Below are 14830 nucleotides of genomic sequence, written 5' to 3' on the forward strand. Positions count from 1 at the left end.
AAGGGGTCATACAGGTAGCAGAAACAACATGAGAGAGGTTATAAACAGACTGTTCATTCAGATTTTTATTGGAACTCTAAAACTTTAGCGCCCCCTGCTGCTCAGAACCTGATCTAAAGCTGAATTTATTGTGTTTCTGTAGATCATGTTCATCTTTCATCAAAAGTTTTTTTGGATATGTTTGTTCTTAATAAAAATGTACAAAAAAATGTTTTTTAAGGAAAAAATCTGATACATTTTACATGTATCAGATACATTTTTATGTTTTACCTTTTTTAAAAACCCTTTTAAAAAATGGAAAGAGTGAAGGTTTATGTTCTGTGTTTCATACTAGCCAGTGAAAATAATAAGATGCGAAATTTGATCCTTATGAAAAATGAAAATAAATAAACATTTAAAGTTTATTTTTAAAGGACAGCGTGTTTGTCGGACAATGCTGCCATCTACTGGTCACTGCAGAGAGACCGGGTTCAGTTCAGTGTTATTTCTATAGCGCCAATTCAAAACACCTTCACAATCAGTTCAATCGAATCCTCCAGATTTCAGATCAGGTTCATACAATCCGATTAATCCTAACTATCAAACAGATTAGAGCGAGTTATTTATTCAAACTGGTTGAAAAGTTTTTCTATCTAAGGAAACCCAGCAGATTGCATCCACTCAGTGACTTGCAGCATTTATCTTTTTGCTATTACGTTTAGTTTTCATTTAAACCATTTATTTTCAATCATAGTTTTTTCTTGAACTCAATATGTTTCCTTTTTTTATTTAATACAGGTGTATTTCTGCTGTTTCGTTTTTCCTACATCTTTTATATTTTTCATATTTATTAACACCCAAATATATTTAAAACATGTTTTTTTCTTAAAAAATATGTTAATTTTGAAATTATTTTAGTGTCCTTTTATCCTTTAAACCAGTGGCGTGCACAGACACTTTTGGGGGCAGTGGATTTTACACCTGATGCCATCTTTTTAAAATCAGTTTGTTTAGATCACATTGAGGCGAGTGAAGTTTTACTTTTTCATCTAAGGTTTAGGAAGCAAATCCACTCGTTCTGTTTGTCACCTGGATGGTTAGCCGGCCTCACGGGGGGCGGGGCTCTGTGTCCACCTGTCTGCTGCGCGCCCCGTCACCGTCCAGACACACTAGAGACGCCACAAACATCCGGATTATTACTGAAATAAACACGGTCACAAGATATGGTTACAGCTGTCATATGCTGTCACAGTGTATTTCAATAATGATCAGGATGTTTGTGGTCAAATGTTATTTTTTATTTATTTTAGGGATAAGGACCAAAACAATCACAGGAAGCGGAGCAACACATCAGAATCTAGAATCATCTGGTTTTATCTTGCCATACCTTTTCTTCTCCACACGGTGGCGCTATAGATCTGCACAGGTTCAGCAGAGTTTATCTGGCTGTCACTTTAGCTGCTGCAGATCATAACACAGAGGAAATCTGATGGAGGAAAGTTCAGATGGCAATGTTCCTCATTTTCCTGTAAAGATCTGATCCGTGGTCAGATGAGAAGTGTGTCCTCTTTAAATGTTTTCAGCTCATAGACTGTCTGCGTTCTGCTTCATTTTGCCAAGCAGGTTATTCAGAAGTGATGCCAACACATTCAGCTGTCCTCAGATTAATATAAAGCAGCTGGAGTGTGTCAGAACGCTGCAGTTTTAACAGTGGTTCTGTACAAAACCGAGCAGCAAGCGGCTCTGATTTAAAGTTAAGCTTTATGATTGTTACGAATGCAAAAGCAATGGTGATAAAATAATAAATAGATGTAAACAGACTCCATAGAAACAAAAATGAGGCTTACAGGATGTAAAATACACAGAAATAAAGCAGAAGAAACATTTTGATCCTTCTGTCCCCTAAATTAGTGTTTTTATAACACTTGTTCTCAAGGCACACGGCTCTGCATGTTTTAGATGTTTCCTTGCTTCAGCACACCTGATTTCAATTAATGGCTGATTAACGGGTTTTGCTGAAGCGCAATCATCTAAATCAGGTGTACTAAAACAGAGAAACATCTAAAACATGCAGGGCAGTGTGCCTTAAGGGTCAGGGTTAAAAACACTGCTCTAAAACATCAGACACTGGTTCTGGGGGAAACTGGTGTGAGATTAACTGACCTGTTTCAGGGGAAAATCCAGCTGATTCTGTGCTGCTTTCTGTGAACAACAGCAAGGTCATAACAGTGTGAAGGCATTAAAGCTTCCCTTCAACACATATCTGTCACAGAGACGTTAATGAGCTCAAAATTATACCATATACATGTGGAGTTCCTCAAGGCTGTGTCATGGGCCCTGTCATATTTTCATTGCATATGTTCATGTTTTCAGTTCAACAGTATTTTTCACTGCTTTTCTGATGATACATAGTGTATATCCCTTAAAAACTAAGTTATGGTCAATGGAGTCACACTGATTGCACTCACAATGACACAGATCAGTAGGCAATTTAGCATGTGCCCAGAGGAAGCTGGAATCGAGCCCACAACTTTCGTATTGCAATATAACTTCCTACTGAGCCACAGTTGCCAATTAAGTAAAGATTATGTGCAGCTTTTCATGGACTGCTTATAAGTGTTGTGGTCCTGAGACATTTTTTGTGTACTTTAGTTTTCCCTTTTTGTCCTTTTCATTCTTACCATCCATTCTGTCCTGCTGATCCCCTGAAAGGGTGGAGATCATCAACAGTTCAAATGAATCCAGTCCATTCTAGTACAATCCAACCATACAGTCACACTAAAATCCAGTAACATACAGCTCAGTTTTGTTCAATTCAGTTAATCATGTAATTTCAAGCAGTAAAACGTTATCTACAGAAGCCCAAGTGACTGCATCCAGTCATTAAATTTTTTTGATAATGGAGCAGAACCAGAACCAGGCTCAGGATGAGAAGCCTTCTCAAACACAAACACAGAAGTACTTTTCATGGGACTAAAATAAAACATAACATAAACATTAACAGCAACAATAACTATCTAAATTACATAATATAATGGAGAGTAGTAGGAGAAAATAGCATAGAGGGGAAGAATTCATTGGAATTTTAAAACTTTTAAGGTGATTTTAAAGATCCAGCTGTTCTTTTTGGCTTCAAACGCGAAGTTTGATGCGTTTATTTTATCTGAACTTTTTATTGCTTTGTGTTTGTTCTTCTTGTTGAATTCAGCCGCCATAATGTCTGTAGAATATTGATTAATCAACTTTGTTTTCGTTAATTTTGTTGTGAGGCCCTTTGTTCCAACTTTATTTGATAAAACTATGAGACAGAAGAACTCGGTGTGTTTGAGTTGGTGAGATGTAAACTTATCTCTAGCTGGAATTCATGCTTGAACATGTTTGTTCAAGCAGTTTCTTTTAAAAAAGGAACCAAGGAGTTTAACACAGCACCTCGTGTTGCACTCAAGACCCCGACAGTCATTAAGTGTGCCTGACGCATGGATGTGGACGCACACAGTCTGTCCTGCGTAACCGAAGCCTGCAGCCTGCCAGAACAGATCCATCATCATTTACGTCCTGCTGAGCGCCATTTGTCTCCTCAGGGACCCCACCACCACCCCCGCCTACCGAAGGTCAGGGCATAAGAGGGTGCTTAGAGGCTCTGAGCCGCCAATGAAAGGGCCGCCTTGAAAAGCTGAGCGAGAGGCTGCAGGAAATGAGCATGAAAAGGACGTCACATCTAAATCAAAGGCAGAGAAGATGAATGAGAGGTGGCTGAAAATCACCTGAGCTGAAAGAGAGATGGATGGACAGACAGATAGACCGGTGGGTGGAAGGACAGATAGATTTATGGATAGATGGATGGATGGGGGGTGGAGGAATTAATAGCCACTGCAAAACCTCCCCTCCATGTGTTTCATTAGCAGCCCGCTGTTCACACACAATCTCCTCTCTGTTGGGCCGTGCAAAGCTACGCAGTCCTGGTTTATTTGACCATCTGAAGTCTTTACAGTTAATACCTGCATGTTTCCAGGATAATATTGTCTCTGGCAGAGAGCGCCAGAAAACGGATCCCAGAGAAAACAAACAGCAGCTTTGGCTTGCCAGGTAACACTGGGGCCATGTGCTGCAGGGAGAGAGGGGAGGTCAAACCGGTGAGGCCTTAAAAATCATTTATTGATCACATCAGCAGAATCAGCTGTCTGATCAGAACTTTTCTGACTTCTGGAGAAACATGCAACTCTGGTGACTGAACTAACTGAACTTGATCGCTAACACAAAACAGGCGTGATTATTACAGAACATCTCATGTTAATGGAGCCACTGGAGCTGCTGCCGGTCCTGTTAGCCCGATGAAGAGCTTGGAGTTGGTTCCTCTGATGGGAGCCTCCTTTTCTGGCATCAAGGAGCAAACTGCAGAACTCTTTAACAGACAGAAACACAGACAAGAGTCTAAGCCTCAGTCACTGAGAAGAGACGACATCTGAAACGGTCCTGAACTGTGAAAGTGAACCAACTGTCTGCTGGGCTCACAGGTTCTGAATATTTCAACGGGTCAGAACCATCATCTCATAAAGCTGAACATTCTGTGGGAAAATGCTGAAACTTAACATGTGTTTGTGGAAAAAAAAAGTGGGAAAGAGATCAAAATAATAACTGGGTCAGAAAAAGTCCAACTTTCTGTGACCTGTTTAAACTTTGAATGGTTCTGATAGAAGGGTCAGCTGTAGAGGTCCAAACAGGACGGGGTTGATGACTACTTACACCTAAATCCAGTTGTCGTCTACGGATATATTTTGTGAATTTCATAAATCTTCAAACTTAATAAGACAGATCATAATTTCAAGTTATTTCTCCTTGAGCTGCAGTCAGAGAAAGAGCACAGCCAAAATCATGCAGCAAATAAAAAATGATAGAAGAAACATTAATAATAAAAAATATATTTTAATGTTTTTACTTTGGCAACTTCAGTGAGATGCATGAAAACCACTACAAATTTTACCACAACCAAAACGACACCAACAAACATGCAACAACATCCAAATCCAGACAGAGTGAAGCAGAGAATGAGCAGAACCAGAGGTGGCCAGAACAGCTGGAAGAACTAGAAAGATGCACCACGACCACACAGAACCACACAGAGATGCATTAAACAAGGAAACACATTTGAACAGGAAAACCTCCCAGATGTTAAAACCACAAAAAGATGTAATACAAGCAGAAAGAGAGACAACAAAACAAGAAAAATGATCCCTAAAAAGACTCGGTGGGAAACAGCTCATCCAGAACCGAGGGTCCAACTGGAAGGTTTCCTGTGTTTAGTTCATGACCGTCTTATTTTACACATCCATACAGGCCTGAATAAACTCACAGCGAAACACTGAGTGGGTCCTCTGTCTAACTCACACCAGGTGAGACATCCCTGAATCCTTTTTCCTCCATGTTTTGTCTTTCTTTGGTCATTTTGTAGCCATTTTCTCTTTGTTTGTCATTGTCTTTATTTTTTTGGTGTTGGTTTAGTTCTAGCACTGCTGCCTTGAAGCAAGAAGGTCCTGCGTCCAAATCCCAGCCTGGGTTCTTTCTGCATGGAGTTTGCGTGTTCTGCTTGCATAGGTTCTCCACAGGTACTCCAGTTTCTTCCCCCAGTCCAAAAACATGACTGTTAGGTAAATTTCTCTTTATTTGCCCCTAGAAGTGAGTGTGTGAATAGTTGTTTGTGTCTCTGTGTTGTCCTATGATAGACCCCACCTCTTACCTAATGACTGCTGGAGATAAGCACCAGCCCCAGATCATCTTCATCTTGCAGGGATGTATTTACACACTCAGTGTATCAGAGGCCATAAATGCTCAGTCTTCACTCTCCAGGGCTTCTGGGTGGAGGTGTCTGAAAGTCAACATTTCCAGCGTGAGGGTAAGTGAAGCAGCTGCAGGAACCTTAAGCAAACGTCTGAGACTCAGTTGGAAAAGCATGGCCTCTGTGGCTGAAAGAAGGTCTTTATCTGAGGTCTCAGATCAGGAACATACCCCAAACACCATCAGGGTGTCTTTTCAGCCATCATGCATCTGAGCAGGTTGATACCATTCTAATGCAGGAACATTTAAACAGGAAAAGGATACACCTGATTCATTTGTAGGATTGTTCTCACCAGTGTGGGAAGTTAAGTGTGTAGAAAGTTCATCCACACTAATTCCACAGGACGTAAAAAAGAAAAAAACGGATCAGATTAATTCAACTGACCATCATCATTGGGAGTTCCTCTATTAAAGCAGGAAAGTTTGGCGTTTTGCTGCTCTGCCTCATACATGTGAGTGCTACAACAATGCCAGGGCAGAAAAACATCAGCAATGACTTCAGAGAAGCAACTGTTGCTGCCCATCAACCTGGGAATGACTATAAGGTCATCTCCAGACTATCTACAGTCCATCATCCTACAGAGAAAAAGTTCATTCCCAAGAGGAAAACTTCTCAGACAGCTGCCAGTCTTCCCAGGAGTGGACGTCCCAACAGATTCAGCTCAAGGTCAGAACGTGAAGCTCAGAGAAATGACCAAAAACCCAAGAGCTCCATCTCAGTCTTCACAGACGTCAGTATTCAGGTTCACGGTTAAAGATCATGACAAGACAGAAAAACACTGAACCAGTGTGGCGGCATGGAGGGGCTGAAGGAGAAAGCCTCTTTTCTCTAAAAACAAGATGGCAGCAGGACTAAAGCTGCATCTGAAGGAAGGACAAGACTTCTGGGACTATGTCCTCTGGACAGATGAGCCCAAAGTAGAGATGTTTGACCATGATGCATAGCTCCATGTTTAGAGGGAACCAAACAGTATATCAGCACAAAGACCTCATACAAACTGTAAAGCATGGTGGTGGAGGACTGATGATGTGGACCTGTTCTGCAGTCACCAGACCAGGACATCTTGCAGTCACTGGGTGGACCTTGATCTCCTCTGTACACCAACAAGTGTTGTGGAGTCAGATGTGAGTCAGTCTGTCTGACAGCTGAAGCTTCGGCCTAAAGATCCAGTTTAGAAATGTTTTTTTTTTTTCAAAGCTGGTTGTGATTTTCATGTTTTTCATTTCGACACCAGTTTTTATCTTTCCTACTGTATGCAGTAAAGCAGCTCCACAGCACACCATTCAGTTTGCATTTTCATTAAACAGAGATTCACTTCTGGTTTCTTCTTTACAGACTGGGACCAACTTTGCAATCATGACGTTTGCTGTTCTGCGCTTCTGGTACGTTTTGGACTGAAAGCCGTCATTCCAGATTTTCCCCTCAGCTGTGTGAAGCTCTGCAGACCAAGGTGTGGTGTTTTTCCTTTGATTTTATTTGGTCTCCTTTTCAGCGTGCCTGTCTCCCTCCAGCAGGATTTAATAAAGGGGTTGGTGATGGTGAACACCTAGAAATCCCATCCTGACGCATAACAACAGGCTCTTTCTCCAGGAAAGCGGTCGGTTCCAGCGTCTACAACCTAACTAACATTTTCCCCCCATAAAGACAACAACACACGCTGACGTGAATGTGGTCCGTCTGATTGTACGTCTGTTCCTCTCTCTCTTTGAAGCCTTTTCTTTTCCAGTGCTGCTCTGTGTGAGGGTCACCACCATGTCCAGCCAGGTCACAGTTTCCAGGTTGGAGCCTCTTCTCTCTGTCAGGTGTTAAATCCTCCACCTCGTCCCGGGGAGCCTCCTACGTGTGTGAACTGATAACCACCAGCCTCTCACTGATCCCTGCAGCCAGTCAACTCCTCACTGCAGACCCAGCATGCTCCAGCAGAAACTCAGGCCTTTATTGGCCAACAGGGGGCACTGTAAGAGTGATGAGGATCTTCTCTGGGCTGGTTCTGTGATCAGTTCATGTCAGTCCATAAACCACAAGATGTGGAGCAGAGCTGGTGTCAAGGAGGGGGTAAGATCGGGGCAGATCAGGCCCAGTCGGAGCTCCTTAAAGTCTCTTGGTGTTGATGTGGTTGTTTCCAGGTGGTGTGGCTTCTGTCCTGCTGAACAGAGCTTTAACAGAAGGACAAATATTAGAAAATCTCTGCAGAGCAAGAGAAACTAAAACTAAATTCAGTCAAATTACCTCAAAACACCAAAGAGTCCTGAATGATTCTTGGTTCATTGATTGTGAGAAATGTCTGAACAAGAGTGACACTAAAAACACAACATTCGATTTGATTAACTGTTCTAACTCAATAAAACATGTCAAGGAAACCCCAAAAAAACTATTTCTGCTCTGTCTTTGCTTCTCATTCACAAAGCAAATAGCACAAATGGTATGACGGTGCAAATAGGCCCATCAGCTGCAACACCTTCCCTGTTTTTCATCCACTGCAACCACTGCACAATGAGAAGACACAAAAGACAAGAAAAATGTGTCTTACCTCCAGCTCTCAGCAGATAAAGAACCAAAACCTGTCACATAGTTTGTTTGTTGAGTGAAGCGTCTCCCCGTCAGGAGACTCCGGACTCTCCTTGCCCTCAGTGGAACGTCTATGTGGTACAGATTGTTCTAATTGGACCCATGCAGAGGATGAGGTGTGATGACAACAGTTAAATTATTTAGTTTATGATCTATTTGCCAAACTCTGGATGTGAAGCACCTGCTCTATAATAAGGAGGTTCTGTTTTATGAATAAAAAACAATAAAAACAGCATTTTATGCCCTTTTCTCAGCTCTATTTGTAGGAAATATATCTATTGCAACATCAGCCACTCGACATTTGAAGGGAGGTTGAATGATTTCATCTGTGAAATTCTTGCACTCTTTATTCTTAAAGTCAGCAGAGCAGCAGGTCTTTCGCCTCCTGCATCTGAGCGTCTCCTGCTGCCAGAAGATGATATCACAAACAGCTCTAATCTTTGAGAATCCAACACTTCTTACAGTGAAAGAGCTTTATGGACATTTACATAAATATATACATAATAAACCCACACACTGCTTCAAGTAAATGTGGACAAACTCCACCAGTGCAGAAAGACACTTAAGTTACTCAATAAAGTGAATAAAGATTTATATTTTTCTGCTAATTAAGGAAGAATGACAATATAAACCAAACACGATCGACTGCAAAACATCTAATAAATATTCAGGGTTTGTTGTGAGGATCAGATATTTCTAAGCAATATTAGATCATTTCTAGGGTTGTTAAGGAAAGCTGACAGTGATACCTAGATGAATAGATGTGACTAAATCCAGCAGCTGTTAAGCTCCTCGGTCAGCAACAAGTAGAATCTGATCTCGGCTGCCAGTCAGCAGCAAATCTTTAGCCTCACCTTGTTGGGTGTGGTCCCTGCTGGTGAAACATGACGAGCATGATGGAGTCAGAACAAACTAATATGCAGAACACATCTGCTGCAGCTGGACACTCTTAAATCATTTTATTGAGATCTTATTTAATTATGTGACTTGATATGTCATCAAGTCAAGTTTTCATTTACATTTAGTGTTAACTTCTGCTTATTTGTTGGTCTTTGGCCTAACTCTCATCTTTTTCACGTTTAAAGAAATTAATGTGGCTAGCTTTACGTTCATCCACATGTTGCATTGCGGTAAAAGAACGTTTTTACAGCTACTGAGGATGTAAAGGCACTTCCTGTATCTGAGGAAAGTGGGCGACGCTCAGATGTAAACAGATCATTCAGACCTCCAATTTCAGTCCAGAAAATGTCCAGCGCAGCAGACTGGGAGCAGCTTTGGAGGAAATGTGGTTTTTCACAGTGAAAGTTTGGCCTGCAGAGACTGCAAAGATGACTTGTTCATATTTCTAAGTTTGGAACATCCAGCTAAGATGCCGGACCAGATTCAAGCCAGATGACTTCTGCTCTGGAGACTAAGACAATCCTTGGCTCGGCTATAATGCTGCAGAGAGCTCAGCTCTGTTCTAGATAAACTCAGTTGCACAGTGATGGATCTGCCCGGACGCTGGTACCACCAGATGTATACATCACTCTGTGACAGAGCCGCAGCACAAACCAGTGGGATCAGTGGGACTACCTAAAGCAAACATCTCTAAAGGTCTTCTGGTGAGGCTGTGTGTGTGGGACACCTATAGGCATTCTGGGGACCAAAGCCTGTTCCTAGAGCGGCGGACCCCCCTTTTTAGGTTTGGGTTCAGATTAGGTTAGGTTTAAACCTAATATGGGTTGGGGTTAAGACCCCTGGAGTCAAACCCAGGACTTTCTTGCTGCAAGGCAACAGTGCTGCCAACTGCGCCACCATGCAGCCCTCGTATCAAAATTCATACATAAAATTGTAAGTAGGGAGCTTGGTATAAACATTGACATCATCATTTGGTACCAAAATAGATTTCAGTTCAGTTTATTTATAGAGCCCCAATTCCCAACACATGTCGTCTCAAGGCTCTTCACAAAGGGTTTGAATGGTGTGGGTTGTTGGGGAGGTCAGATTAAACTACTGAGTGTTAGAGTTTGACCATTTTAAAACGGGTTATGTTTAGGGGTACTAAGTAAAATAATAATTTGATAAAGTGTGTCCATGTAGAGCCCACTGATGGTCATTGTTATACTAAAAACCACAATGATTGGGATACCTCTCTCTGTCAGACTGAAGGAGTCATGCAGGTAGCAGAAATGGAGGGTGTGTTTGGACCTCAACCATAACTGAACCGGATTAGGTTAAACCTGACTCCCCCTTACTCCAACCAACTGGGAGGAAGGAAGGCAGAGGTAAAAATAATTGGAGAGTGTTGTTTCCTGTTGCATTGTGTGAAAGGTGGGTAACTTTAAAACGGGCTACGTCAATTCAATTGAATCGTACAGATTTCAGGTCAGGTTTATACATTCCAATTAATCGTAACCATTGAACAGTTCAGTCAGATTCAGTTCTTTATTCAAACTGGATAAAAAGTTTTTCTATCTAAGGAAACCCAGCAGATTGCATCCAGTCAGTGACTTGCAGCATTCACTCCTCCTGGATGAGCATGTAGAGACAGTGGACAGTCACTGGCGTTGACTTTGTAGCAATCCCTCATACTGAGCATGCATGTAGCGACAGTGGAGAGGAAAAACTCCCTTTTAACAGGAAGAAACCTCCAGCAGAACCAGAACCAGGCCACGACCCACTGGGGGTTTGAGAGAACAGAGACACAAAAAAACCCAGAAGCACTGATCCAGGAGTACTTTCTATGGGAAGGAAAAGTAAATGTTAATGGATGTAGCTCCTTTAGTCGTTTCATCTAGAAAGAAAGAACAGATAAACTCTGATCCAGTTTTCAAGGTTAGAGTCTGAAAGAGAGAACATAGAGTTAGTTACAGTAGAAGCTCAGTCAGTAGCCATGTCTAGGAGAGAGAAAGGGTTAAACACTAAAAGACAGGGCCATGTGGATCATCTGTAGAAGGTGAGCATTAAGTTGTTGCCAGCAGAAGCTCAGATGATTCCCCTCTCCAGAAAGGTGTCACAGGTAGACACAGAGTCAGGCCAGGTGTAGCTTCTAGGAAGAGAAAAGAGAGAACAAGGTTAAAAGCTGAAATAACAGCAAATAATGCAGAATTGGAGAGTAGTGTGAGAATGTAGCAAAGAGGGTGAAAGTGGTCATTATGTCCTCCAGCAGCCTAAGCCTATAGCAGCATAACTACACAGATAGCTCAGGATAAACTAAGCCACTCTAACTATAAGCTTTATCAAAAAGGAAAGGCTAGGAGAATATCATTAATGACTTTCAATTTTAGATAAGAATGGAAGATTGGATATAAGTCTGTAATTTTTCAAGTCATCTCGATCAAGCGAAGGTTTCTTAAGTAAAGGTTTAATTACAGCTACCTTAAAAGCCTGTGGTTCTGATCCATTTACTAAAGATAGATTAATCATATCTAAAATGGGGCTGGTTATCAGAGGGAACACTTCCTTAAATAATTTGGTTGGGATTGGGTCTAACATACAAGTTGAAGGTTTAGATGAAGCTAATATTTCTGATAACTCAGGAAGCTTCACAGGATCAGAACAGTCCAAACACAGATCAGGTTCTGCAGTTATTTCCAATGTTGTCTCACTTGCTGAGGATGAAGTAATCATCTTCAGGAGTATGTCAAAGATTTTATTTTTAATAGAATCAATTTTATTTAAGAAGAATCCCATAAAGTCATGACTGCTGAGAGCTAAGGGAATGGATGGCTCAACAGAGCTATGACTCTGTGTACGTTTAGCAACTGTACTAAAGAGAAACCTAGGATTATTCTTGTTCTCTTCTATCAATGATGAGAAATAAGCTGTTCTAGTTTGGTGAAGTGTCTTTTTATACAACAGTAGGTTATTTTTCCAGATTAAGTAGGAATCCTCTAGGTGTGTAGAGCCATTTTCTCTCCAATTTTCTAACATTGTGATTTAAAGTACGCAGCTCTGAATTAAACCAAGGAGCAAACTTACACACTGAAGCAACACTAACTTTGGTGACCTCCGATTGACGTAACCGGGTGTCATTACCGCCAGCGTGAATAACAATCTTACTGTATTTACGCTGATCCTTAGCCAGCAGTTTCAGGTAGGATATGATGTCGCCCGTTCTGGCCCCTGGCAGACATTTGACTATGGTCGCTGGTGTCTCTAGGGCCACGTTTCTGACTATGGAGCTGCCAATTACCAGAGTTGGCTTCTCAGCGGGTGTGTCACTGAGTGGGGAAAATCTGTTAGAAACGCAGACGGGTTGGTGGTGACCTGTGGGCTGGGATCTAGGACTATGCTTTCTACGTACCGTCACACAGCCCCCCTGAGGCCCCGGCTGCGCGGGCTCTGCTGGAGGACAGCTACGGGGAGCTACCCTCGGTGGCTCCGCGCTGGCTAAGGGGCCTCGGCTATCTGCTGGTTTTTCAACAGCGCGGAGCCGGGCCTCCAATTCCGACACCCTCGCCTCCAAAGCTACAAAAATGCTACATTTATTACACGTACCATTATCACTAAAGGAGGCAGAGGAGTAACTGAACATCTGACACAGAGAGCAGGAGAGAGGAGGAGACTCAGAGAGAGAAACAGTAGAACGGGTAGCCATGCAAGTAAAAGCGGCCATCTGCCACGACCGACTGGGGGTTTGAGAGCTAAAGCTAACGCTAAATCAGATCAAACAAGAGAGCCTTCACACACCAAACAATCCACCGAGTGCAACAGTGAAAACAGGAAGTGACGAAGGCGCGGTAAGGCGTAGTAAGTATAGATTTACCATACAATGCAACAAAGTTAATTACTCAGTGGGATTTAAATCCTGATGTTCTATTTATATAAATATGTATAAGCAGTAGTTCTGTGCATGTCATAAGTAAGGAAATATTGCTTCTGTTTTCTACATCATTAACTCGTTCATGGAAGAACTTTTATCGCTATTATTCACTGATAGCAATGAAAGATCAGAAAACGGCCTATATAAAATTTTATTTGCTGCTACTTGTGTAACTTTTCTTTTAATTTGACTTTTTACATTATTCTATCACCACCAGGGGGACCCTCAGTACCAGCATCCCATCTTTTCTAACCTTTATTGGGTAAGATACTGACTACTGGTAACAACTTTAATCCCTCCTCAAAAAATCCAAAAGCAAATATTCATAGAAATCATGATAACATTAATGGTTTGAGTCAGTTTTCTTTGTTTCAGTTGCATTTCTGCTCTGTCAGATTCCCTCAGCTGACATCCTCAGCCTTACTCCATAGATGTTAAGTCTTCTGATTTCTTTCAGTTTTTGTCCGATCCTCCTGTTGTTTCTATTTTCATTTCTGCTGCAGCATCAGGATATTTGGGTTGTTTGTCTTGTTACCTTGCTTTGCTTAGCTTTGGGCCTTTTCGTTACAGTTCAGGTTTCCACTTTTATTCATACCTGCCTCCTGCCTGCATAGAACATAATATGTTTCTTGAGCTACTTTTCTCATCACATTTGATTAGAAACTTGAGTCTTAAGGCTGTCTTTGGGTATCTTCACAAAATAAATCCAATCACCTTGGTTTGGATGATAAAATATTTAAAATAATATAAATTGCTTCAAAATCTTTACAACATGCAGAAAATGTGCAGAACAGCTGAGTAAACAATTAAAACTGCAATATTAATGTTGATCTTTGTGGGATGAAACAAGCACAACTGCCTTAACTCACTTCATTTTTACTTGCAGTGAAGACAAGTTGATCTCTGGGGTTCCTGGTTTCTGTTTCATCGACAGCAGAAGAATTAAAGCAGCCACCTGACAGAAATCAGAGGTGTAAAACTAACATTCATGCTTTCACCACGAGGAAGAAAAAGGTGTAAAAAGTTTACTGAAAGAGGAGAAACGAGGACAGGCCTGCTGTCTAGCTTCACCATCAGCCCAGACAGCGTTTTCAGTGTAATAAAGCCCATTTTAATCAATCATTTAGTTTTGTGTTGCGTAATGAGCCACACAGCTTCCGTCACAGTTACCTGCATGTAATCAGCGCGCCAGCTCAGGCTGCAGCCAACACAAACCCAGTCACCATCACCCGGATTCTGCAGCTGCCCAGTCGAGCCGACTGCATCAGCACCGGCCCACATCTGATCTGCGGCAGGTTCGCAATGTCCAATCACTTCACCTCATCCATCATCCCCACGTTCTGATGCTGAAAAACACGAGTCAGCAGAACAGAAAGACAAACAAGGCTGCACCAGAACCAGAACCAGTTTCAAACCACCAGGGGCCGTCTCCGCTGCCAAGAATTTTGGGTTTGACCCAAAGTCTCTGGCTGCTAATTAGTCCTAAAGCTTGGTTGAAACTACGTTTATGGCTCCAGACTGTCGCTGTTTGTGGTGTCATAAATTAGACTGGGAAAGTGGGTTAAAATCAGAACCAAGAACGCTGTAATGTAGAAAAGAAGGAAAATAAAACACTGTAAACCTGACGGTTTGTTTCCGACAGA

The sequence above is a fragment of the Girardinichthys multiradiatus genome, chromosome 20 (genome assembly GCF_021462225.1).
Source record: "Girardinichthys multiradiatus isolate DD_20200921_A chromosome 20, DD_fGirMul_XY1, whole genome shotgun sequence".
NCBI classification, from domain to species: Eukaryota; Metazoa; Chordata; class Actinopteri; order Cyprinodontiformes; family Goodeidae; genus Girardinichthys; species Girardinichthys multiradiatus.